The 13,397-nt window shown below is 38.4% G+C and overlaps 1 long non-coding RNA gene across 1 annotated transcript; it reads right to left on the bottom strand.

The window, feature by feature from the left end:
- Positions 1-1,351: 1,351 nt before the first annotated feature.
- Positions 1,352-13,167, bottom strand: LOC138034764 (uncharacterized). Its single transcript, XR_011129201.1, has 4 exons — positions 12,921-13,167; positions 12,556-12,607; positions 10,119-10,248; positions 1,352-1,416 (listed from the first exon to the last, which is right to left on the bottom strand). It is a non-coding gene; the product is annotated as an uncharacterized lncRNA (long non-coding RNA).
- Positions 13,168-13,397: the final 230 nt, after the last annotated feature.

The following is a 13,397-nucleotide window of genomic DNA, read 5'->3' as shown; positions in this document are numbered from 1 at the left end:
TGGACAAAACACACCGTAAGCATCACGAATGACAGTAAAGTTTGCCTGGATAACACGTGAAGTGTGTTCACATTGATCAATAAGTGAACAGACTCGCATTGATTGTAGTTAATAATAAAATAATAGTAATTGGAAGTGCTAATCACCCTTTACTTGCATATTAGGACTGATTGCGAAAGGGCACAGCTCACCAATGACAGCAAAGTTTGCCCTGATAACACGTGAAGAGTGTGTACATCAATAGATGAATAGACTCACAAATATTGACAGTTGTAAAAGTTGGATATTAAGGTCTGTGGGAAAGCAACACCTCTCTTCATAGCACCTGTTTCATAAAACAAATATCGAGTAAGGATAGATGGCCAAATGATGCCAGTCATGTGACCCCAAGCTGGGTGGAGAGTCTAGTGCGCTCCACTTGGTGCTTGTGCCACTTTCGGGCTTCCTGAGGCCCACATAGCTGTGATGATCAACCAATCCCAGGTCATGCTCCATACAATCTATCAGGGCATTGCACACAATTACAGTAGTCAACTTTGTTGAATATAGGCTGAATACAGTTCAGCAGCTCTCTGTATTGTGACTGTAAGGATGTTTACAGGAACCATAACCGGGGTGCTGTCTGAGATTTCATGGCTGGTGTCAGAGGACCGTCTGTGTTCAACCTGGGGTCACTTAGCTTTACCTTCAGTTACAATGCCATCAAATCAAAATGCCTGATAATATACAAAGGGCTCCAGATTCCCGAGTGATGGAGGTGTTGCTTAATTTCTAGTATAGTATATAGAAAAACTCTGTTTAACAATTAAACATCTTCCTGATACAAAACAACTTCTAATTTTTTCAGGGAGTCAGTAAGTCAATGTGTGAGAAAAAGGATAAAACTAGAGAATCTGGTGCTAAAATCTGTTTGATGATTGAGGTGAAACTTTAGGAATGATCTTCAAAATTTACATGTTGAGCAACTGCCAAGTAAGAACATGCAGGGCCAGCCTACCCCTCAAATGTTTCACAAGAACTTGGGCTTGAATTGTCAAGATGGCCGCTAACAACGCGCAAAGACCTATCGGTTTTCTGCCTTTGTGCCAGCCGTTTAAAATAGGCCAAGAAAATGGGTTTTTTGGGGGACTGGGTCTTTTCTAAGTAGAGAAGGCGGGCATTTTCAGTTTCTTCGGATCACAAGCTTTCCGATGGTGTGTCATGAAGCCATATTTGTTGCAGAAGCGGCGAAAAATTAGGGCATGATTGGAGCTGAATGCACCTTAGTTGACGCTCCCAAGAGCTCCCAAGGTGAGTTTTTACTGTAAAGTTTTTTTTGTTTCTCGAAATTTATATGCAAATTGAAAACCATACCATTTTAGTTCCACATCTCTTCGAGTTATCTGTCTTTTTCCTCTGCGCCTTGTCCCCGTTTCACTGCAAAAAAACAATGGTCTTTTAGGGTACATTCAAAGTGACACTTCCCATTGGGACTGTACAGTCGCCTCAAAAAGGAGGGAATGCATGAAGAATTGCAAAAGAAATTGGATTGTGATGAACATAATTATTAAAGAAATAAAGTCTCAACTTGACAAAAAATCTGTGGAACTTAAAGAATTGCAGCCTGAACTTCATAGCACAGAAGAGCGAATCCGTCAGAGGAAACGAAAGGTAGCTATAGCCTAGCTATGACAGTTATGTAGTACAGTGAAGTGTCAGAGAGAAGGAGGTCCATGGAAGCTTAGTAATATGTCTGTCACCAATGCTTTGTCTCATTTCTATTTTCATATCCTCACTACATATATTAATTTATATTAATTTTATTTTTTCCATCACCCACAAAAGATTAAAGTAAAAAATGAATGAATAAATAATAAATAAATTAAATAAATAAAACTTTATATTTAAATATTAACTAATGACATATAATAAATAATATTTTTAAAAAATATAATTGTCAAATTATAATATAATAATAATGACAATAATAATAATAATAATAAAAATAATAATTTTAAATTTTAATATAACTGTCAAATTTTAACAGATTGATGAATTGACAAATGAGTGTGAAGTGAGGAACAAAAGATCAAGACTACCTGCTAGAACAAGTGAGCTTGATTTGCAGTCAAGTGAGAAACTAAACCTTTCAAGGGCACAGATTATGTGAAGAAGAAAAATAACTCTAGAGGTACTGAGGCCAGTTCACTGTGGGATGAAAAACATATTGGCCCAGCCTGACAAACCAGTCCTTGATGCATGGTATGTGGACTACACTTATAAACACTGCCCCCAAGAAATGTATGGCAGAATACATTAGAATGTCAAAAACCTGTACACAGATTGTACAAACCAACATCCATGAATATGAGAACAGTTTAAGAAACAAAGTGAGAAGTATGCATGTTTTATACGAAGATGGCCTTATCAGCAAAAAGAAGTACACCAGTATTCCGAATACTTCAGATGTAGACAATGGATGGGTCAATTGGTGCAGGGCCTAAGGACACATGGCAAGAATGATTAGTACAGTGTATGAATAGAGAATTGCAACAGCCAAGAAGGTTGAAAAATTGAAAGCAAAACTCCGGGATCCTTCAGGAAAGCAAAGAAGCTAGTGAGGTCACAAAGTTGATTTTGAAGGAGGAATTTATCCCACCACTTGGTAAGTTTGTGAATCTGATTAAACCAGAACCCTTGCATAAACACAAATAATGCCTGGCAGCAATGGTTTACAAATCTACTGACAGTGGTTATGCAATACACTAATGATTCCCAACTTAAATCAGCCACAACTTTATCAGACATGCCAGATGCTTGGCCATCAAATTCCTGACATGTGTGAGAGAAACTGCAAAGTGTAGCAGGCTTTACAATTCCTTTGTGTGATGGTTTGGGGAGAAGAGGAAAAAGGGCATTTCTTTCTCTTACCGCTTTACAGGATTGGAATCAAAGAATTTTTCATGGAACTTCCCTTCCTTAATTAAGGAGGTCTTGTCAATCTCAACACCGTCACAAAGGTCAATTCTCAAACTCCATGTACTGGCATTTGTTGGACTGAAACTTAGGGACTTGGCATCCCTTTATTTAAGGGTTGAGGTAAGCAAAGCACAAGTAGCTGATGTGAAGACCTTGTGCCAAGATAAATGTGTTGTTTTTAAATGGTGTGAACCCAACTGTGTGGACTCTGGGATATGCCATACCACACCACACCACCTTGGACTAAACTCAATGCAAGGCCGTGAGGTCAAGCATGTGAAGTTGGCAATGTACATTAAAGATCAACACATGCAATCTGAAGAGTTTCCGGTGGCGAATTGTCTTCAGACATGAGTATGTCACATTACTTTGGCTTTGGGAATGGGCCCCTACAGTGTTTCCTACAAGCAAGGACAAGAATCATACATCCCAAAGAGAGTGAAGGAGGGCGATGACAGGTTCTGCCAGTGTGGAATGTTAAAATCAAACAATGCTGGTTGCAATATCTGCACTAGTACTATCACAACTCATATCAGGTAAGTGTGGCCACTCAAAAGGTTGTCCAAAGGTAGGGATTTAGTTTAATTTTATTTCTGGGCAGGGGGGAGAGGTGAGGCCAATATGTTTTTTTTTTTTCGCAAAATTTAAAACCTTCAGAAATTCTTGGTATCAGTAATTATTAAACAAAGTCAAAATCTGTCTGGACATGTCCTTAGGCTAGTATTACAAATGACATACATAAAGTAACTTTATGGGGGGGGGGGGGGGGGGAAGGTGCAGTTAATATGTGTTTTTTGTTTTTTTTTCACAAATTTAAAAGCTTCAGAAATTGATCTTGGTATCAGTAAGTAAACAAAGTCAAAATTTGTCTGTACATGTCCTAGTATTACAAATGACATACTTAACGTAACTTCTTTTTTTTCTTTTTGGGCCCTAATCATTACAGATTTTCACAACAAAAGGTAGAGTACATGTGTGTGTTGTTTCTGTTTTTGTGCATTTACAGGGTTTGGTTTTTAAATCAATGGAAGCGATGCTTTTTGCCAGCTTGCTGTGATATTTGAAGGGCAGCCTCATGTAAGATACAGTGGGCATAAACTTTGATAATCAGCGTGGTCTTAATTGCGTCGCTCATTGAAACCTCCCTGTAAAACGTGTAATATGCTGATTGTTACAGATTAAAACAGCAACAGGTCGTTTTTTTTCCTTTTTGTTAACAATTTATTGATATCAAGCATTTGTGAAAAATTGTAAGAGGATGGCGCATTGTTGGAATGGATGCCTGATGAGTCCCTTAAGGACATGGCCTGAGAACTAAAAACACCATACCCTGAGAAAGTTCGCCCGGATGACTCGTCAACTGTGTGTACATCAATAGATGAATAGACTCACATTGATTGTAGTTAATAATAATATATAGACTTATGTAATAATTGGCAGTGCTAATCACCCTTTACTTGCAGTATTAGGACTGAATTGCAAAAGAGCGCAGCTCACGATATTGTGCTGAAAGCATGCAAAAACACCTCTGGGTACCGCTGGACAGGACCATGTTTGATGTCGAAGCACAGCAGCACAGGTAGTTGTTAATTAGCTGTGAGTAGGAAAGCAACACCTCTCTTCATATCCTGTTTCATAAAACAAATATAGAGTAAGGATAGATGGCCAAATGATGCCACCCACGCGACCCCAAGCTGGGTGGAGAGTCTAGTGCACTCCACTTGGTGCTTGTGTCACTTTCCCGCTTCTTGAGGCCCACATAGTCGTGATCATTTAAACCAATCCCAGGTAGTGCCCCATACAAGCTAACAGGTCATTGCACACAATTGCAGTAGTCAACTTTGTTGAATACAGGCTGAATACAGTTCAGCAGCTCTCTGTATTGTGACTGTTAGGATGTTACAGGAACCATAACTGGGTCGCTGTCTGAGATTTCATGGCTGGTGTCAGAGGACGGTCTGTGTTCAAGCTGTAGTCACTCAGATTTAGCTTTAGTTACAATGCCACCAAATCAAAACGTCTGATAACATACCAAGGGCTTAAGATTCCCTAGTGACGGAGGTGTTGCTTTCTAGTATAGTGTAGAGGAATTGTGTCTTTAATAACTAAAGATCTTCCTGACACAGAAAGAACTTTTTCTTTTTTCAGGACGTGACTAAGTGAATGTGTAAGAAAAAGGATAAAACTAGACAATCTGATACTAAAATCAATTTGATGACTATGATCAAAATTAAGGAATGATGGTGTAAGTTAAATGTACATGTTGAGCAATTGCCAATTAAAGAAGCCTGAAAAAAAGATTTCAGGCCCCCAGTCGGATTCCCACCCATAATCTCCGAGATGCTACAGCTAGCTAACACTCCTCCAATAGTGATTTGTCAGGAGCCGTATTGCAAGAGCAGGAAAAACCAATGTGGAAATAAAAATGCTAACACAGGGAGAAACTATCATGTTAGCCAAACTCTTAATCAAAAAAACTTGACTTGTTGAGTTTATGATAATCAAACCCAAGCACACTGGTGGCAGGCTAGAGTTTTACGTTCCTGAAAGTTCGCCCGGATGATACGTGAACTGTGTGTACATCAAAAGACGAAGAGACTCACATAGATTGTAGTTTTATAATAATATAGGGTTATATAATATATGGCAGTGCTAATCACCCTTTAATAATTATTGCAGTATTACGACTGAATTGCAAAAAGGGTGCAGCTCACGACTCATATCAGGGAAAGTGTGGCCACTGGAAAGGTTGCCCAAAGGTAGGGATTTAGTTTAATTTTATTTCTGGGCAGGGGGGAGAGGTCAAGCCAATATGTGTTTTTTTTTCTTTTTCGCAAAATTTAAAACCTTCAGAAATTCTTGGTATCAGTAAGTAAACAAAGTCAAAATTTGTCGGTACATGTCCTAGTATTACAAATGACATACTTAACGTAACTTCTTTTTTCCAGCTTGAAGAATGCCTTGCATTAAAACTTTCTTAAGTCTGAGAAGGTAAGCTGGATGGCATGGAGCAATAATGAAATTGTGTTCATCACCCAATGAACCCATACCTGTAACACTGTACAAACATATTAACTTACTGCAAGTACAGTGTAGATGAATTTAAATAGAAACTGTAATAAGAGATGTAAACAAATACATGTACATGTGCTTTCTAATGGCCTTAAAATAAATGGAAGCAGTGCTTTGAGAAATAGCCTGGTCTCAACTGCAGCGCTCAATGAAACCTCCCTCCCTGTACAACACATAATCACATAATATACTGATCATTACAGATTTTAACAACAAAAGGTACATTGCATGACTGTGTTGTTTTTGTTTTTGTGCATTCAGAGGGTTTGGTTTTTAAATCAATGGAAGCGATGCTTTTTGCCAGCTTGCTGTGATATTTGAAGGGCGGCCTCATGTAAGATACAGTGGGCATAAACTTTGATAATCAGCCTGGTCTTAATTGCGTCGCTCATTGAAACCTCCCCCCTTTAAAACACATAATCACATAATAATACTGGGCCCGGTTGTTCGAAAGCCGATTAACTTAATCCAGGATTAGCGTACACTTTTGTTTCATGTTTTCAACTTTTAGTTGATAGTTTCTTTTGCTTATTTTTCTCTTTCAGGGTTGACTTCTGCTAATGCAAAGTTTTGCTGAATATCAGTGTTGAACAACATTTGAGAATTAGAGAAATATAACTCCAAGGTTAATTTTTAATCTGGGATTAGCGTTAATCGGCTTTTGAACAGCCGGGCCCTGATCATTACAGATTTTCACAACAAAAGGTAGAGTGCATGTGTGTGTTGTTTCTGTTTTTGTGCATTTACAGGGTTTGGTTTTTAAATCAATGGAAGCGATGCTTTTTGCCAGCTTGCTGTGATATTTGAAGGGCGGCCTCATGTAAGATACAGTGGGCATAAACTTTGATAATCAGCCTGGTCTTAATTGCGTCACTCATTGAAACCTCCCTCCCTGTAAACAACATAATCACATAATATACTGGGCCCGGTTGTTCGAAAGCCGATTAACTTAATCCAGGATTAGCGTACACTTTTGTTTCATGTTTTCAACTTTTAGTTGATAGTTTCTTTTGCTTATTTTTCTCTTTCAGGGTTGACTTCTGCTAATGCAAAGTTTTGCTGAATATCAGTGTTGAACAACATTTGAGAGTAGAGAAATATAACTCCAAGGTTAATTTTTAATCTGGGATTAGTGTTAATCGGCTTTTGAACAGCCGAGCCCTGATCATTACAGATTTTCACAACAAAAGGTAGAGTGCATGTGTGTGTTGTTTCTGTTTTTGTGCATTTACAGGGTTTGGTTTTTAAATCAATGGAAGCGATGCTTTTTGCCAGCTTGCTGTGATATTTGAAGGGCGGCCTCATGTAAGATACAGTGGGCATAAACTTTGATAATCAGCCTGGTCTTAATTGCGTCGCTCATTGAAACCTCCCTGTAAAACGTGTAATATGCTGATCGTTACAGATTAAAACAGCAACAGGTCGTTTTTTGTCCTTTTTGTTAATAATTTATTGATATCAAGCATTTGTGAAAAATTGTAAGAGGATGGCGCATTCTTGGAATGAATGCGTGACGAGTCCCTAAGGACATGGCCTGAGAACTAAAAACACCATACCCTAAGAAAGTTCGCCCGGATGACACGTGAACTGTGTGTACATCAATAGACGAATAGACTCACATCAATTGTAGTTAATAATAATATAGACTTATGTAATAATTGGCAGTGCTAATCACCCTTTACTTGCAATTGTAAAGGGCGCAGCTTCCAATATCAGGCTGAAAGCATATGAAGACGCCTCTGCGTGCCGCTGTACAGTCCATGGTTGATGTCAGAGCACAGTACCACAGCTAGATGTTAATTAGCTCTGCGTGGGAAAGCAACACCTCTCTTCATAACCTGTTTCATAAAACAAATATAGAGTAAGGATACAATGTAGGTGGCCAAATGATGCCAGTCATGTGACCCCAAGCTGGGTGGAGAGTCTAGTGCGTTCCACTCGGTGCTTGTGCCACTTTCGCGCTTCCCGAGGCCCAAATAGCCGTGATGATCAACCAATCCCAGGTTATGTGCCATACATTCTATCAGGTCATTGCACCATACATTCTATCAGGTCATTGCACACAATTACAGTAGTCAACTTTGTTGAATACAGGCTAGGCTGAATACAGTTCAGCAGCTCTCTGTATTGTGACTGTTAGGATGTTTACAGGAACCATAACCGGGTCGCTGTCTGAGATTTCATGGCTGGTGTCAGAGGACCGTGTGTGTTCAAGCTGGGGTCAGTCAGATTTTACTTGAGTTACAATGGCACCAAATCAAAATGCCTGATAACATACTAAGGGCTTAAGATTCCCAAGTGATGGAGGTGTTGCTTAATTTCTAGTAATTTCAGCCTGGTGATAACTGCATCTCTTGATAAAACCACCCAGCAAAACTTGACAAAACAGTCCATAATCTGATCATCACAGATTGGACAAAACACATTTCAAGGATCACGAATGACAGCAATTAGTTTGCCTGGATAACATGTGAAGTGTGTGTACATCAGTAGATGAATAGACTCACATCAATTGTAGATAATAATTATTATATTATCATTGGCAGTGCTAATCACCCTTTACTTGCAGTATTACATGTAGGACTGAATTGCAAAAGGGCGCAGCTCCCGATATCAGGCTGAAAGCTTATGAAGACGCCTCTGCCTGCCGCTGTACAGTCCATGTTTGATGTCAGAGCACAGTACCACAGCTCGATGTTAATTAGCTCTGCGTGGGAAAGCAACACCTCTCTTCATAACCTGTTTCATAAAACAAATATCGAGTAAGGATAGATGGCCAAATGATGCCAGTCATGTGACCCCAAGCTGGGTGGAGAGTCTAGTGCGCTCCACTCGGTGCTTGTGCCACTTTCGCGCTTCCCAAGGCCCAAATAGCCGTGATGATCAACCAATCCCAGGTTATGCTCCATATAATCTATCAGGTCATTGCACACAATTACAGTAGTCAACTTTGTTGAATACAGGCTGAATACAGTTCAGCAGCTCTCTGTATTGTGACTGTTAGGATGTTTACAGGAACCATAACCGGGTCGCTGTCTGAGATTTCATGGCTGGTGTCAGAGGACGGTCTGTGTTCCAGCTGGGGTCAGACAATGCCACCAAATCAAAATGCCTGATAACATACCAAGGGCTTAAGATTCCCGAGTGATGGAGGTGTTGCTATCCTGTACAGTGTAAAGAAAACGACTGTTGAATAATATAAACATATTTCTGATACAAAAACAGGAAGTGATTAAGTGAATGTGTAAGAAAAAGGATAAAACTAGACAATCTGATGCTAAAATCTGTTTGATGATCGACTATCGTGAAAATTAAAGGAATATGATCTTTGTGATTTATTTGTTTGTTAGCGGTTTGTTTGAAGGATGTGTATTAAAACGAGACTGTTCTGAGTATGTTGCCATGTTGTGTGGTTGATTACGTTATTTAATGATAATCTGGTTTAATCCATCGTAGCTGTAACAATCCGTTGGTTTCTCAGTAATTTAACACTGGCAACAAGGATGGGATTGATTGTGCACAATGACGGCAGTAAACATTGAAATCTAAGCCCTAGCATTGTTTGATTGCAAATTAAGGTAATTCGTCAGTGTTAGCAACATGGTGGAAGAAGTGGCTCCAATCCCTTCAATACTTTCTGGTGGCCATTAGGGAGTGGTGAATGATGCACAAAAGAACTTTTGAATCAATGTTTTGCTACTTTAATTATACAGTGGGAATAGAGGTTCAGGAGTTGTATAAAATGTTAACTAACCCAGGCCTGGGTGCTGCAGTTGAAGAAGATAGTCAGCTACCAGCATCTTATATGTACATGTACTTACTTACTTATTTGCAAATTATTATTTGATAACAAATTTTGTACATTAAAATATCTGATGACATTTTTTTGTGGCAATGATATTTGATAACAATGTACATTAAAATATCTGATGACATTAATTTTTGTGGCCATGCTACTAAATTCATAATTAAATAATACTATCATTTTCTACACAGGTGCTTTCAATTTTCAGTTAAAATAATACTGTTCAAAGTTGGCATAAATTGAAGTTCCTATGATGCATAAAAGAAACAAACCTTACTCTTACCAGTGAATTAATGCAAATGTTAGCAATGGTATATGGCAAGGCATTGAAACAATTTGGGAGCTCAATCAGATTGAGTTATGCCTCTATTAGTTCTGCAGGGCAATGATTCCAACCAAGTGTAAATCCATATCTGTTGAGAGAGGGTAAAAAATAATGTGAGTCTAAAGTGCTACTATGACCAAAAAACAATTTCTATTTTCTTTGGATTTCAGAACTAAACAGTAACTGATCCAAGTTTTAAGCCTTGATTCCAAAAAAAACACCTGTTTATTTTAACTGGAATTGTCCTGTTTAATGGTCTGCCATTACTACCTTTAAAATCTTGAGAGGGCTGGATTGAGGATTGAGGATTGAGGATTGAGGATAAAATGACATCAAAGACTCAATAGTGATGAAATGGTATATGAAATGACTCACATAAGACATATAAGACTCGATAGGTTAAGAATGCAATGTGTGTGTATAGAGCTGAATTAATGGGAGCATTAATGCATTGACTCCTGAGGGATCCCAATTGACGAGCAAAATCGTCTGGCATTAGACTGAGTAAAATAATAAGTCTGGCCGGTTCAAAGGGTTAATATGCAGCAAAGGCGTTTGAGGCTTTCAGACTTTTAAACTCATGTTTTGCATATATAATAAGTTGTGTTCACACACTGAAATTTTAAGCTAGTGAGTAAACAATGTCACTATTCCCTAGATCCAACCCTCTGAGGTCCAATCGGTCAGTTTGAAACGTGAGTTTTGTGTGGACCCTGAAAATCCAAAACTTACACTGAAAGTAAATAGCCTTTGGAGAAGAATCAGCTTAAATTTTTGCCAGTCAAGTGTTGAGCAATCACATGCACTTTCAAAATCTCAAGGAAAAAAAGAAGTGATTTTTTGACCATAGCAGCACTTAAAGAGTAAACATTATAAATGCACATTCTGGCCAACAGGTATAAAATGCAATTGCCAAGTAAACCTTAGTTAAAAGTTCAAATATTTGAATTTAAAGGAAATATCAAAAGCAGGGAGGATACAGAATATATATATATGTCTGAAATGCTCATATATTTGAAGTGTGGAAATTGAATACATGGGAGTTAGAGATCACCACAATTAACCAGCAACTTAAGCAATTGTGACAAAAGCCTGAAGAAATCCAGGCTTGTGTAAGGACACCTATCATGACAGTAAGATTGCACAGCACTGCTCTACCAATAATTATTAGAATAACTAGTGCAGCACAATCACACCTGTAGACATACGTTCAAGCCACCTATATTTTCTCAGGCTTTCTTTACAACTGCTTTTACTTGCTGTTTAACTCTGATGGAGGTACAGGGATGGCGTAGTGGTGAGAGCACTCACCTCCCACCAACGCGGCCTCAGGGTTCGATTCCCAGACTCGGTGTCATAATCTGGGTCGAGTTGCTGTTGGTTTTCTACTCTGCACCAACAGGTTTTTCTCCGGGTACTCCAATTTTCCCCTCTCCTCAAAAACCAACATTAGACTTGACTTGCGTTAATTGTTTATTTGGGTTTACAGTGTCCCCAATTAGTGCTCCAGCGCTAGAATGACTAGACACTGAAATAAAATTCCTTTTCTTTCCTTTGATAATCCACATGCAGCTCTCATGTACTGTTATGATTATCATTACATAAACATATGTATACACGCACTTTACCAGTTTTCTGAGTATAAATTAAAGCACAAGCATCAGTATGCCAATCTTACATGTAATTTGCTATCAGAGTATAATTATGAAGTGTATTTGTTATTAATTTTAAACAATGATAAATATTAATATCTTTTTAAGTGTAAACTATACACAGAGGTAAAATGAAACCAACTGAAACTAACTGTTGGATGTCTTAATGAGAGTGCAATTATACCAATGGGCAGGAATATAAAGATCCTTGCAATCTGATTGGCTCTCAGCAGTGCAATTTATTCCCAACTTGCACTATTTTTTTTTGTTCCTAACTCATGGATCAATAAAATATTGGTACTGACTAAAATCCTGTAATTTAGCGATTAAATGATTATTGTGTGATTTCTAAATGGATGTAATAAAGTGGTAATTGAACTTCATGTTGTGCAATTTTGGTCTGAAATCATACTTGTGATTTTAAATAGAACTTGTGCACGTATAATTTCAGACAACATTTCAATCCACTCATTTGAGTGGCATGCATTATTTATGTAAGCATTCAATGTTGGTAAATGGTGAGGGTTGTTTCTGTATTGGTAAGAAAACGACCCGTATCACCTGTGTTTTGTACAGGTCTGCTGGATTAATAACTAACGAGTCATGCTAAGAACGTAACACACCCAGGCTGAGAGACTCAGTTAAGAATCTCTTTAGTTTTGTTTTGCGACAATATGAATATAATAAAGATAAAGAAATGTAAAACTGTAGTCTAACAGGTCATTATTAGTAGTCGAACTTACTGAAGGTACACCCGCCACACAACTTTAGGAACATGTTAAGAACGCTCTCACGCTGAAATCGCAAAAAGATAACAACCTTTAGTGTCAGCCCAAAAATAAGATGTTAATCTAACGTACATTATAAAGAAAGGGCGTATGCATGGTTATGATGGTCTTTCCTGGGCTAGAACTCTCAGCTTTCCTCTCCACTGGCGGGCATTCCACTGGACGCCACTGGTAGAAAGTTTACTTTTGAAGAAAAAAATGTGGCTTATGTTATTTTTCGGACACTTCTCTTGTAAGAACCCTAAGAGAATTAACTCGAGGTATATACTGCGATATTGATTTCTCCTTGTAAAAACCTTACTTGGAAGTTTTTTGCTCACCTCTGTACAAACCCGAGTCCCCAACTTCGCCCAAGCGTCTCAATCGAACAAAACACGTTTCTTTTGCACGAATTTTGCACGATACTATAAAAGTATGATAGTTCAGATGATGAGAGACAAGAGTTGCGTGACTTTGCCCCGAAAGGTCGCAAACGTGACTAAATATATGATAGAAAAAAAAATTCATGTGAGACATCAGTGAAAACTTAAAAGGATACGTTTGTCATATACAAAGAGCGAAGATAAAAACAAAACAAAAAGTTGCTGTAATAAATTAAAACATACTCCCCACCCCAAGGGCAGTTTGGGAAGGAAAAGTATTGTTTCTTCGTGACGTGCCATCTGAAACACCAAGGTAGGTGTGTATACTTTACGAATTCGAAATATAAGTGCGGGTTGTCTCTTCAGAAGCCCCCACTCTGGCATCATGAAGCTGGAGTGGTGGGTAGAGGAAAGCCTTTGAAAGAAACCAAGGGC

The sequence above is a fragment of the Montipora capricornis genome, unplaced genomic scaffold, assembly GCF_036669925.1.
Source record: "Montipora capricornis isolate CH-2021 unplaced genomic scaffold, ASM3666992v2 scaffold_166, whole genome shotgun sequence".
NCBI lineage: Eukaryota > Metazoa > Cnidaria > Anthozoa > Scleractinia > Acroporidae > Montipora > Montipora capricornis.
Note: the sequence above shows the minus strand (reverse complement) of the source record. Positions and strands in the feature narration are given on the sequence as shown.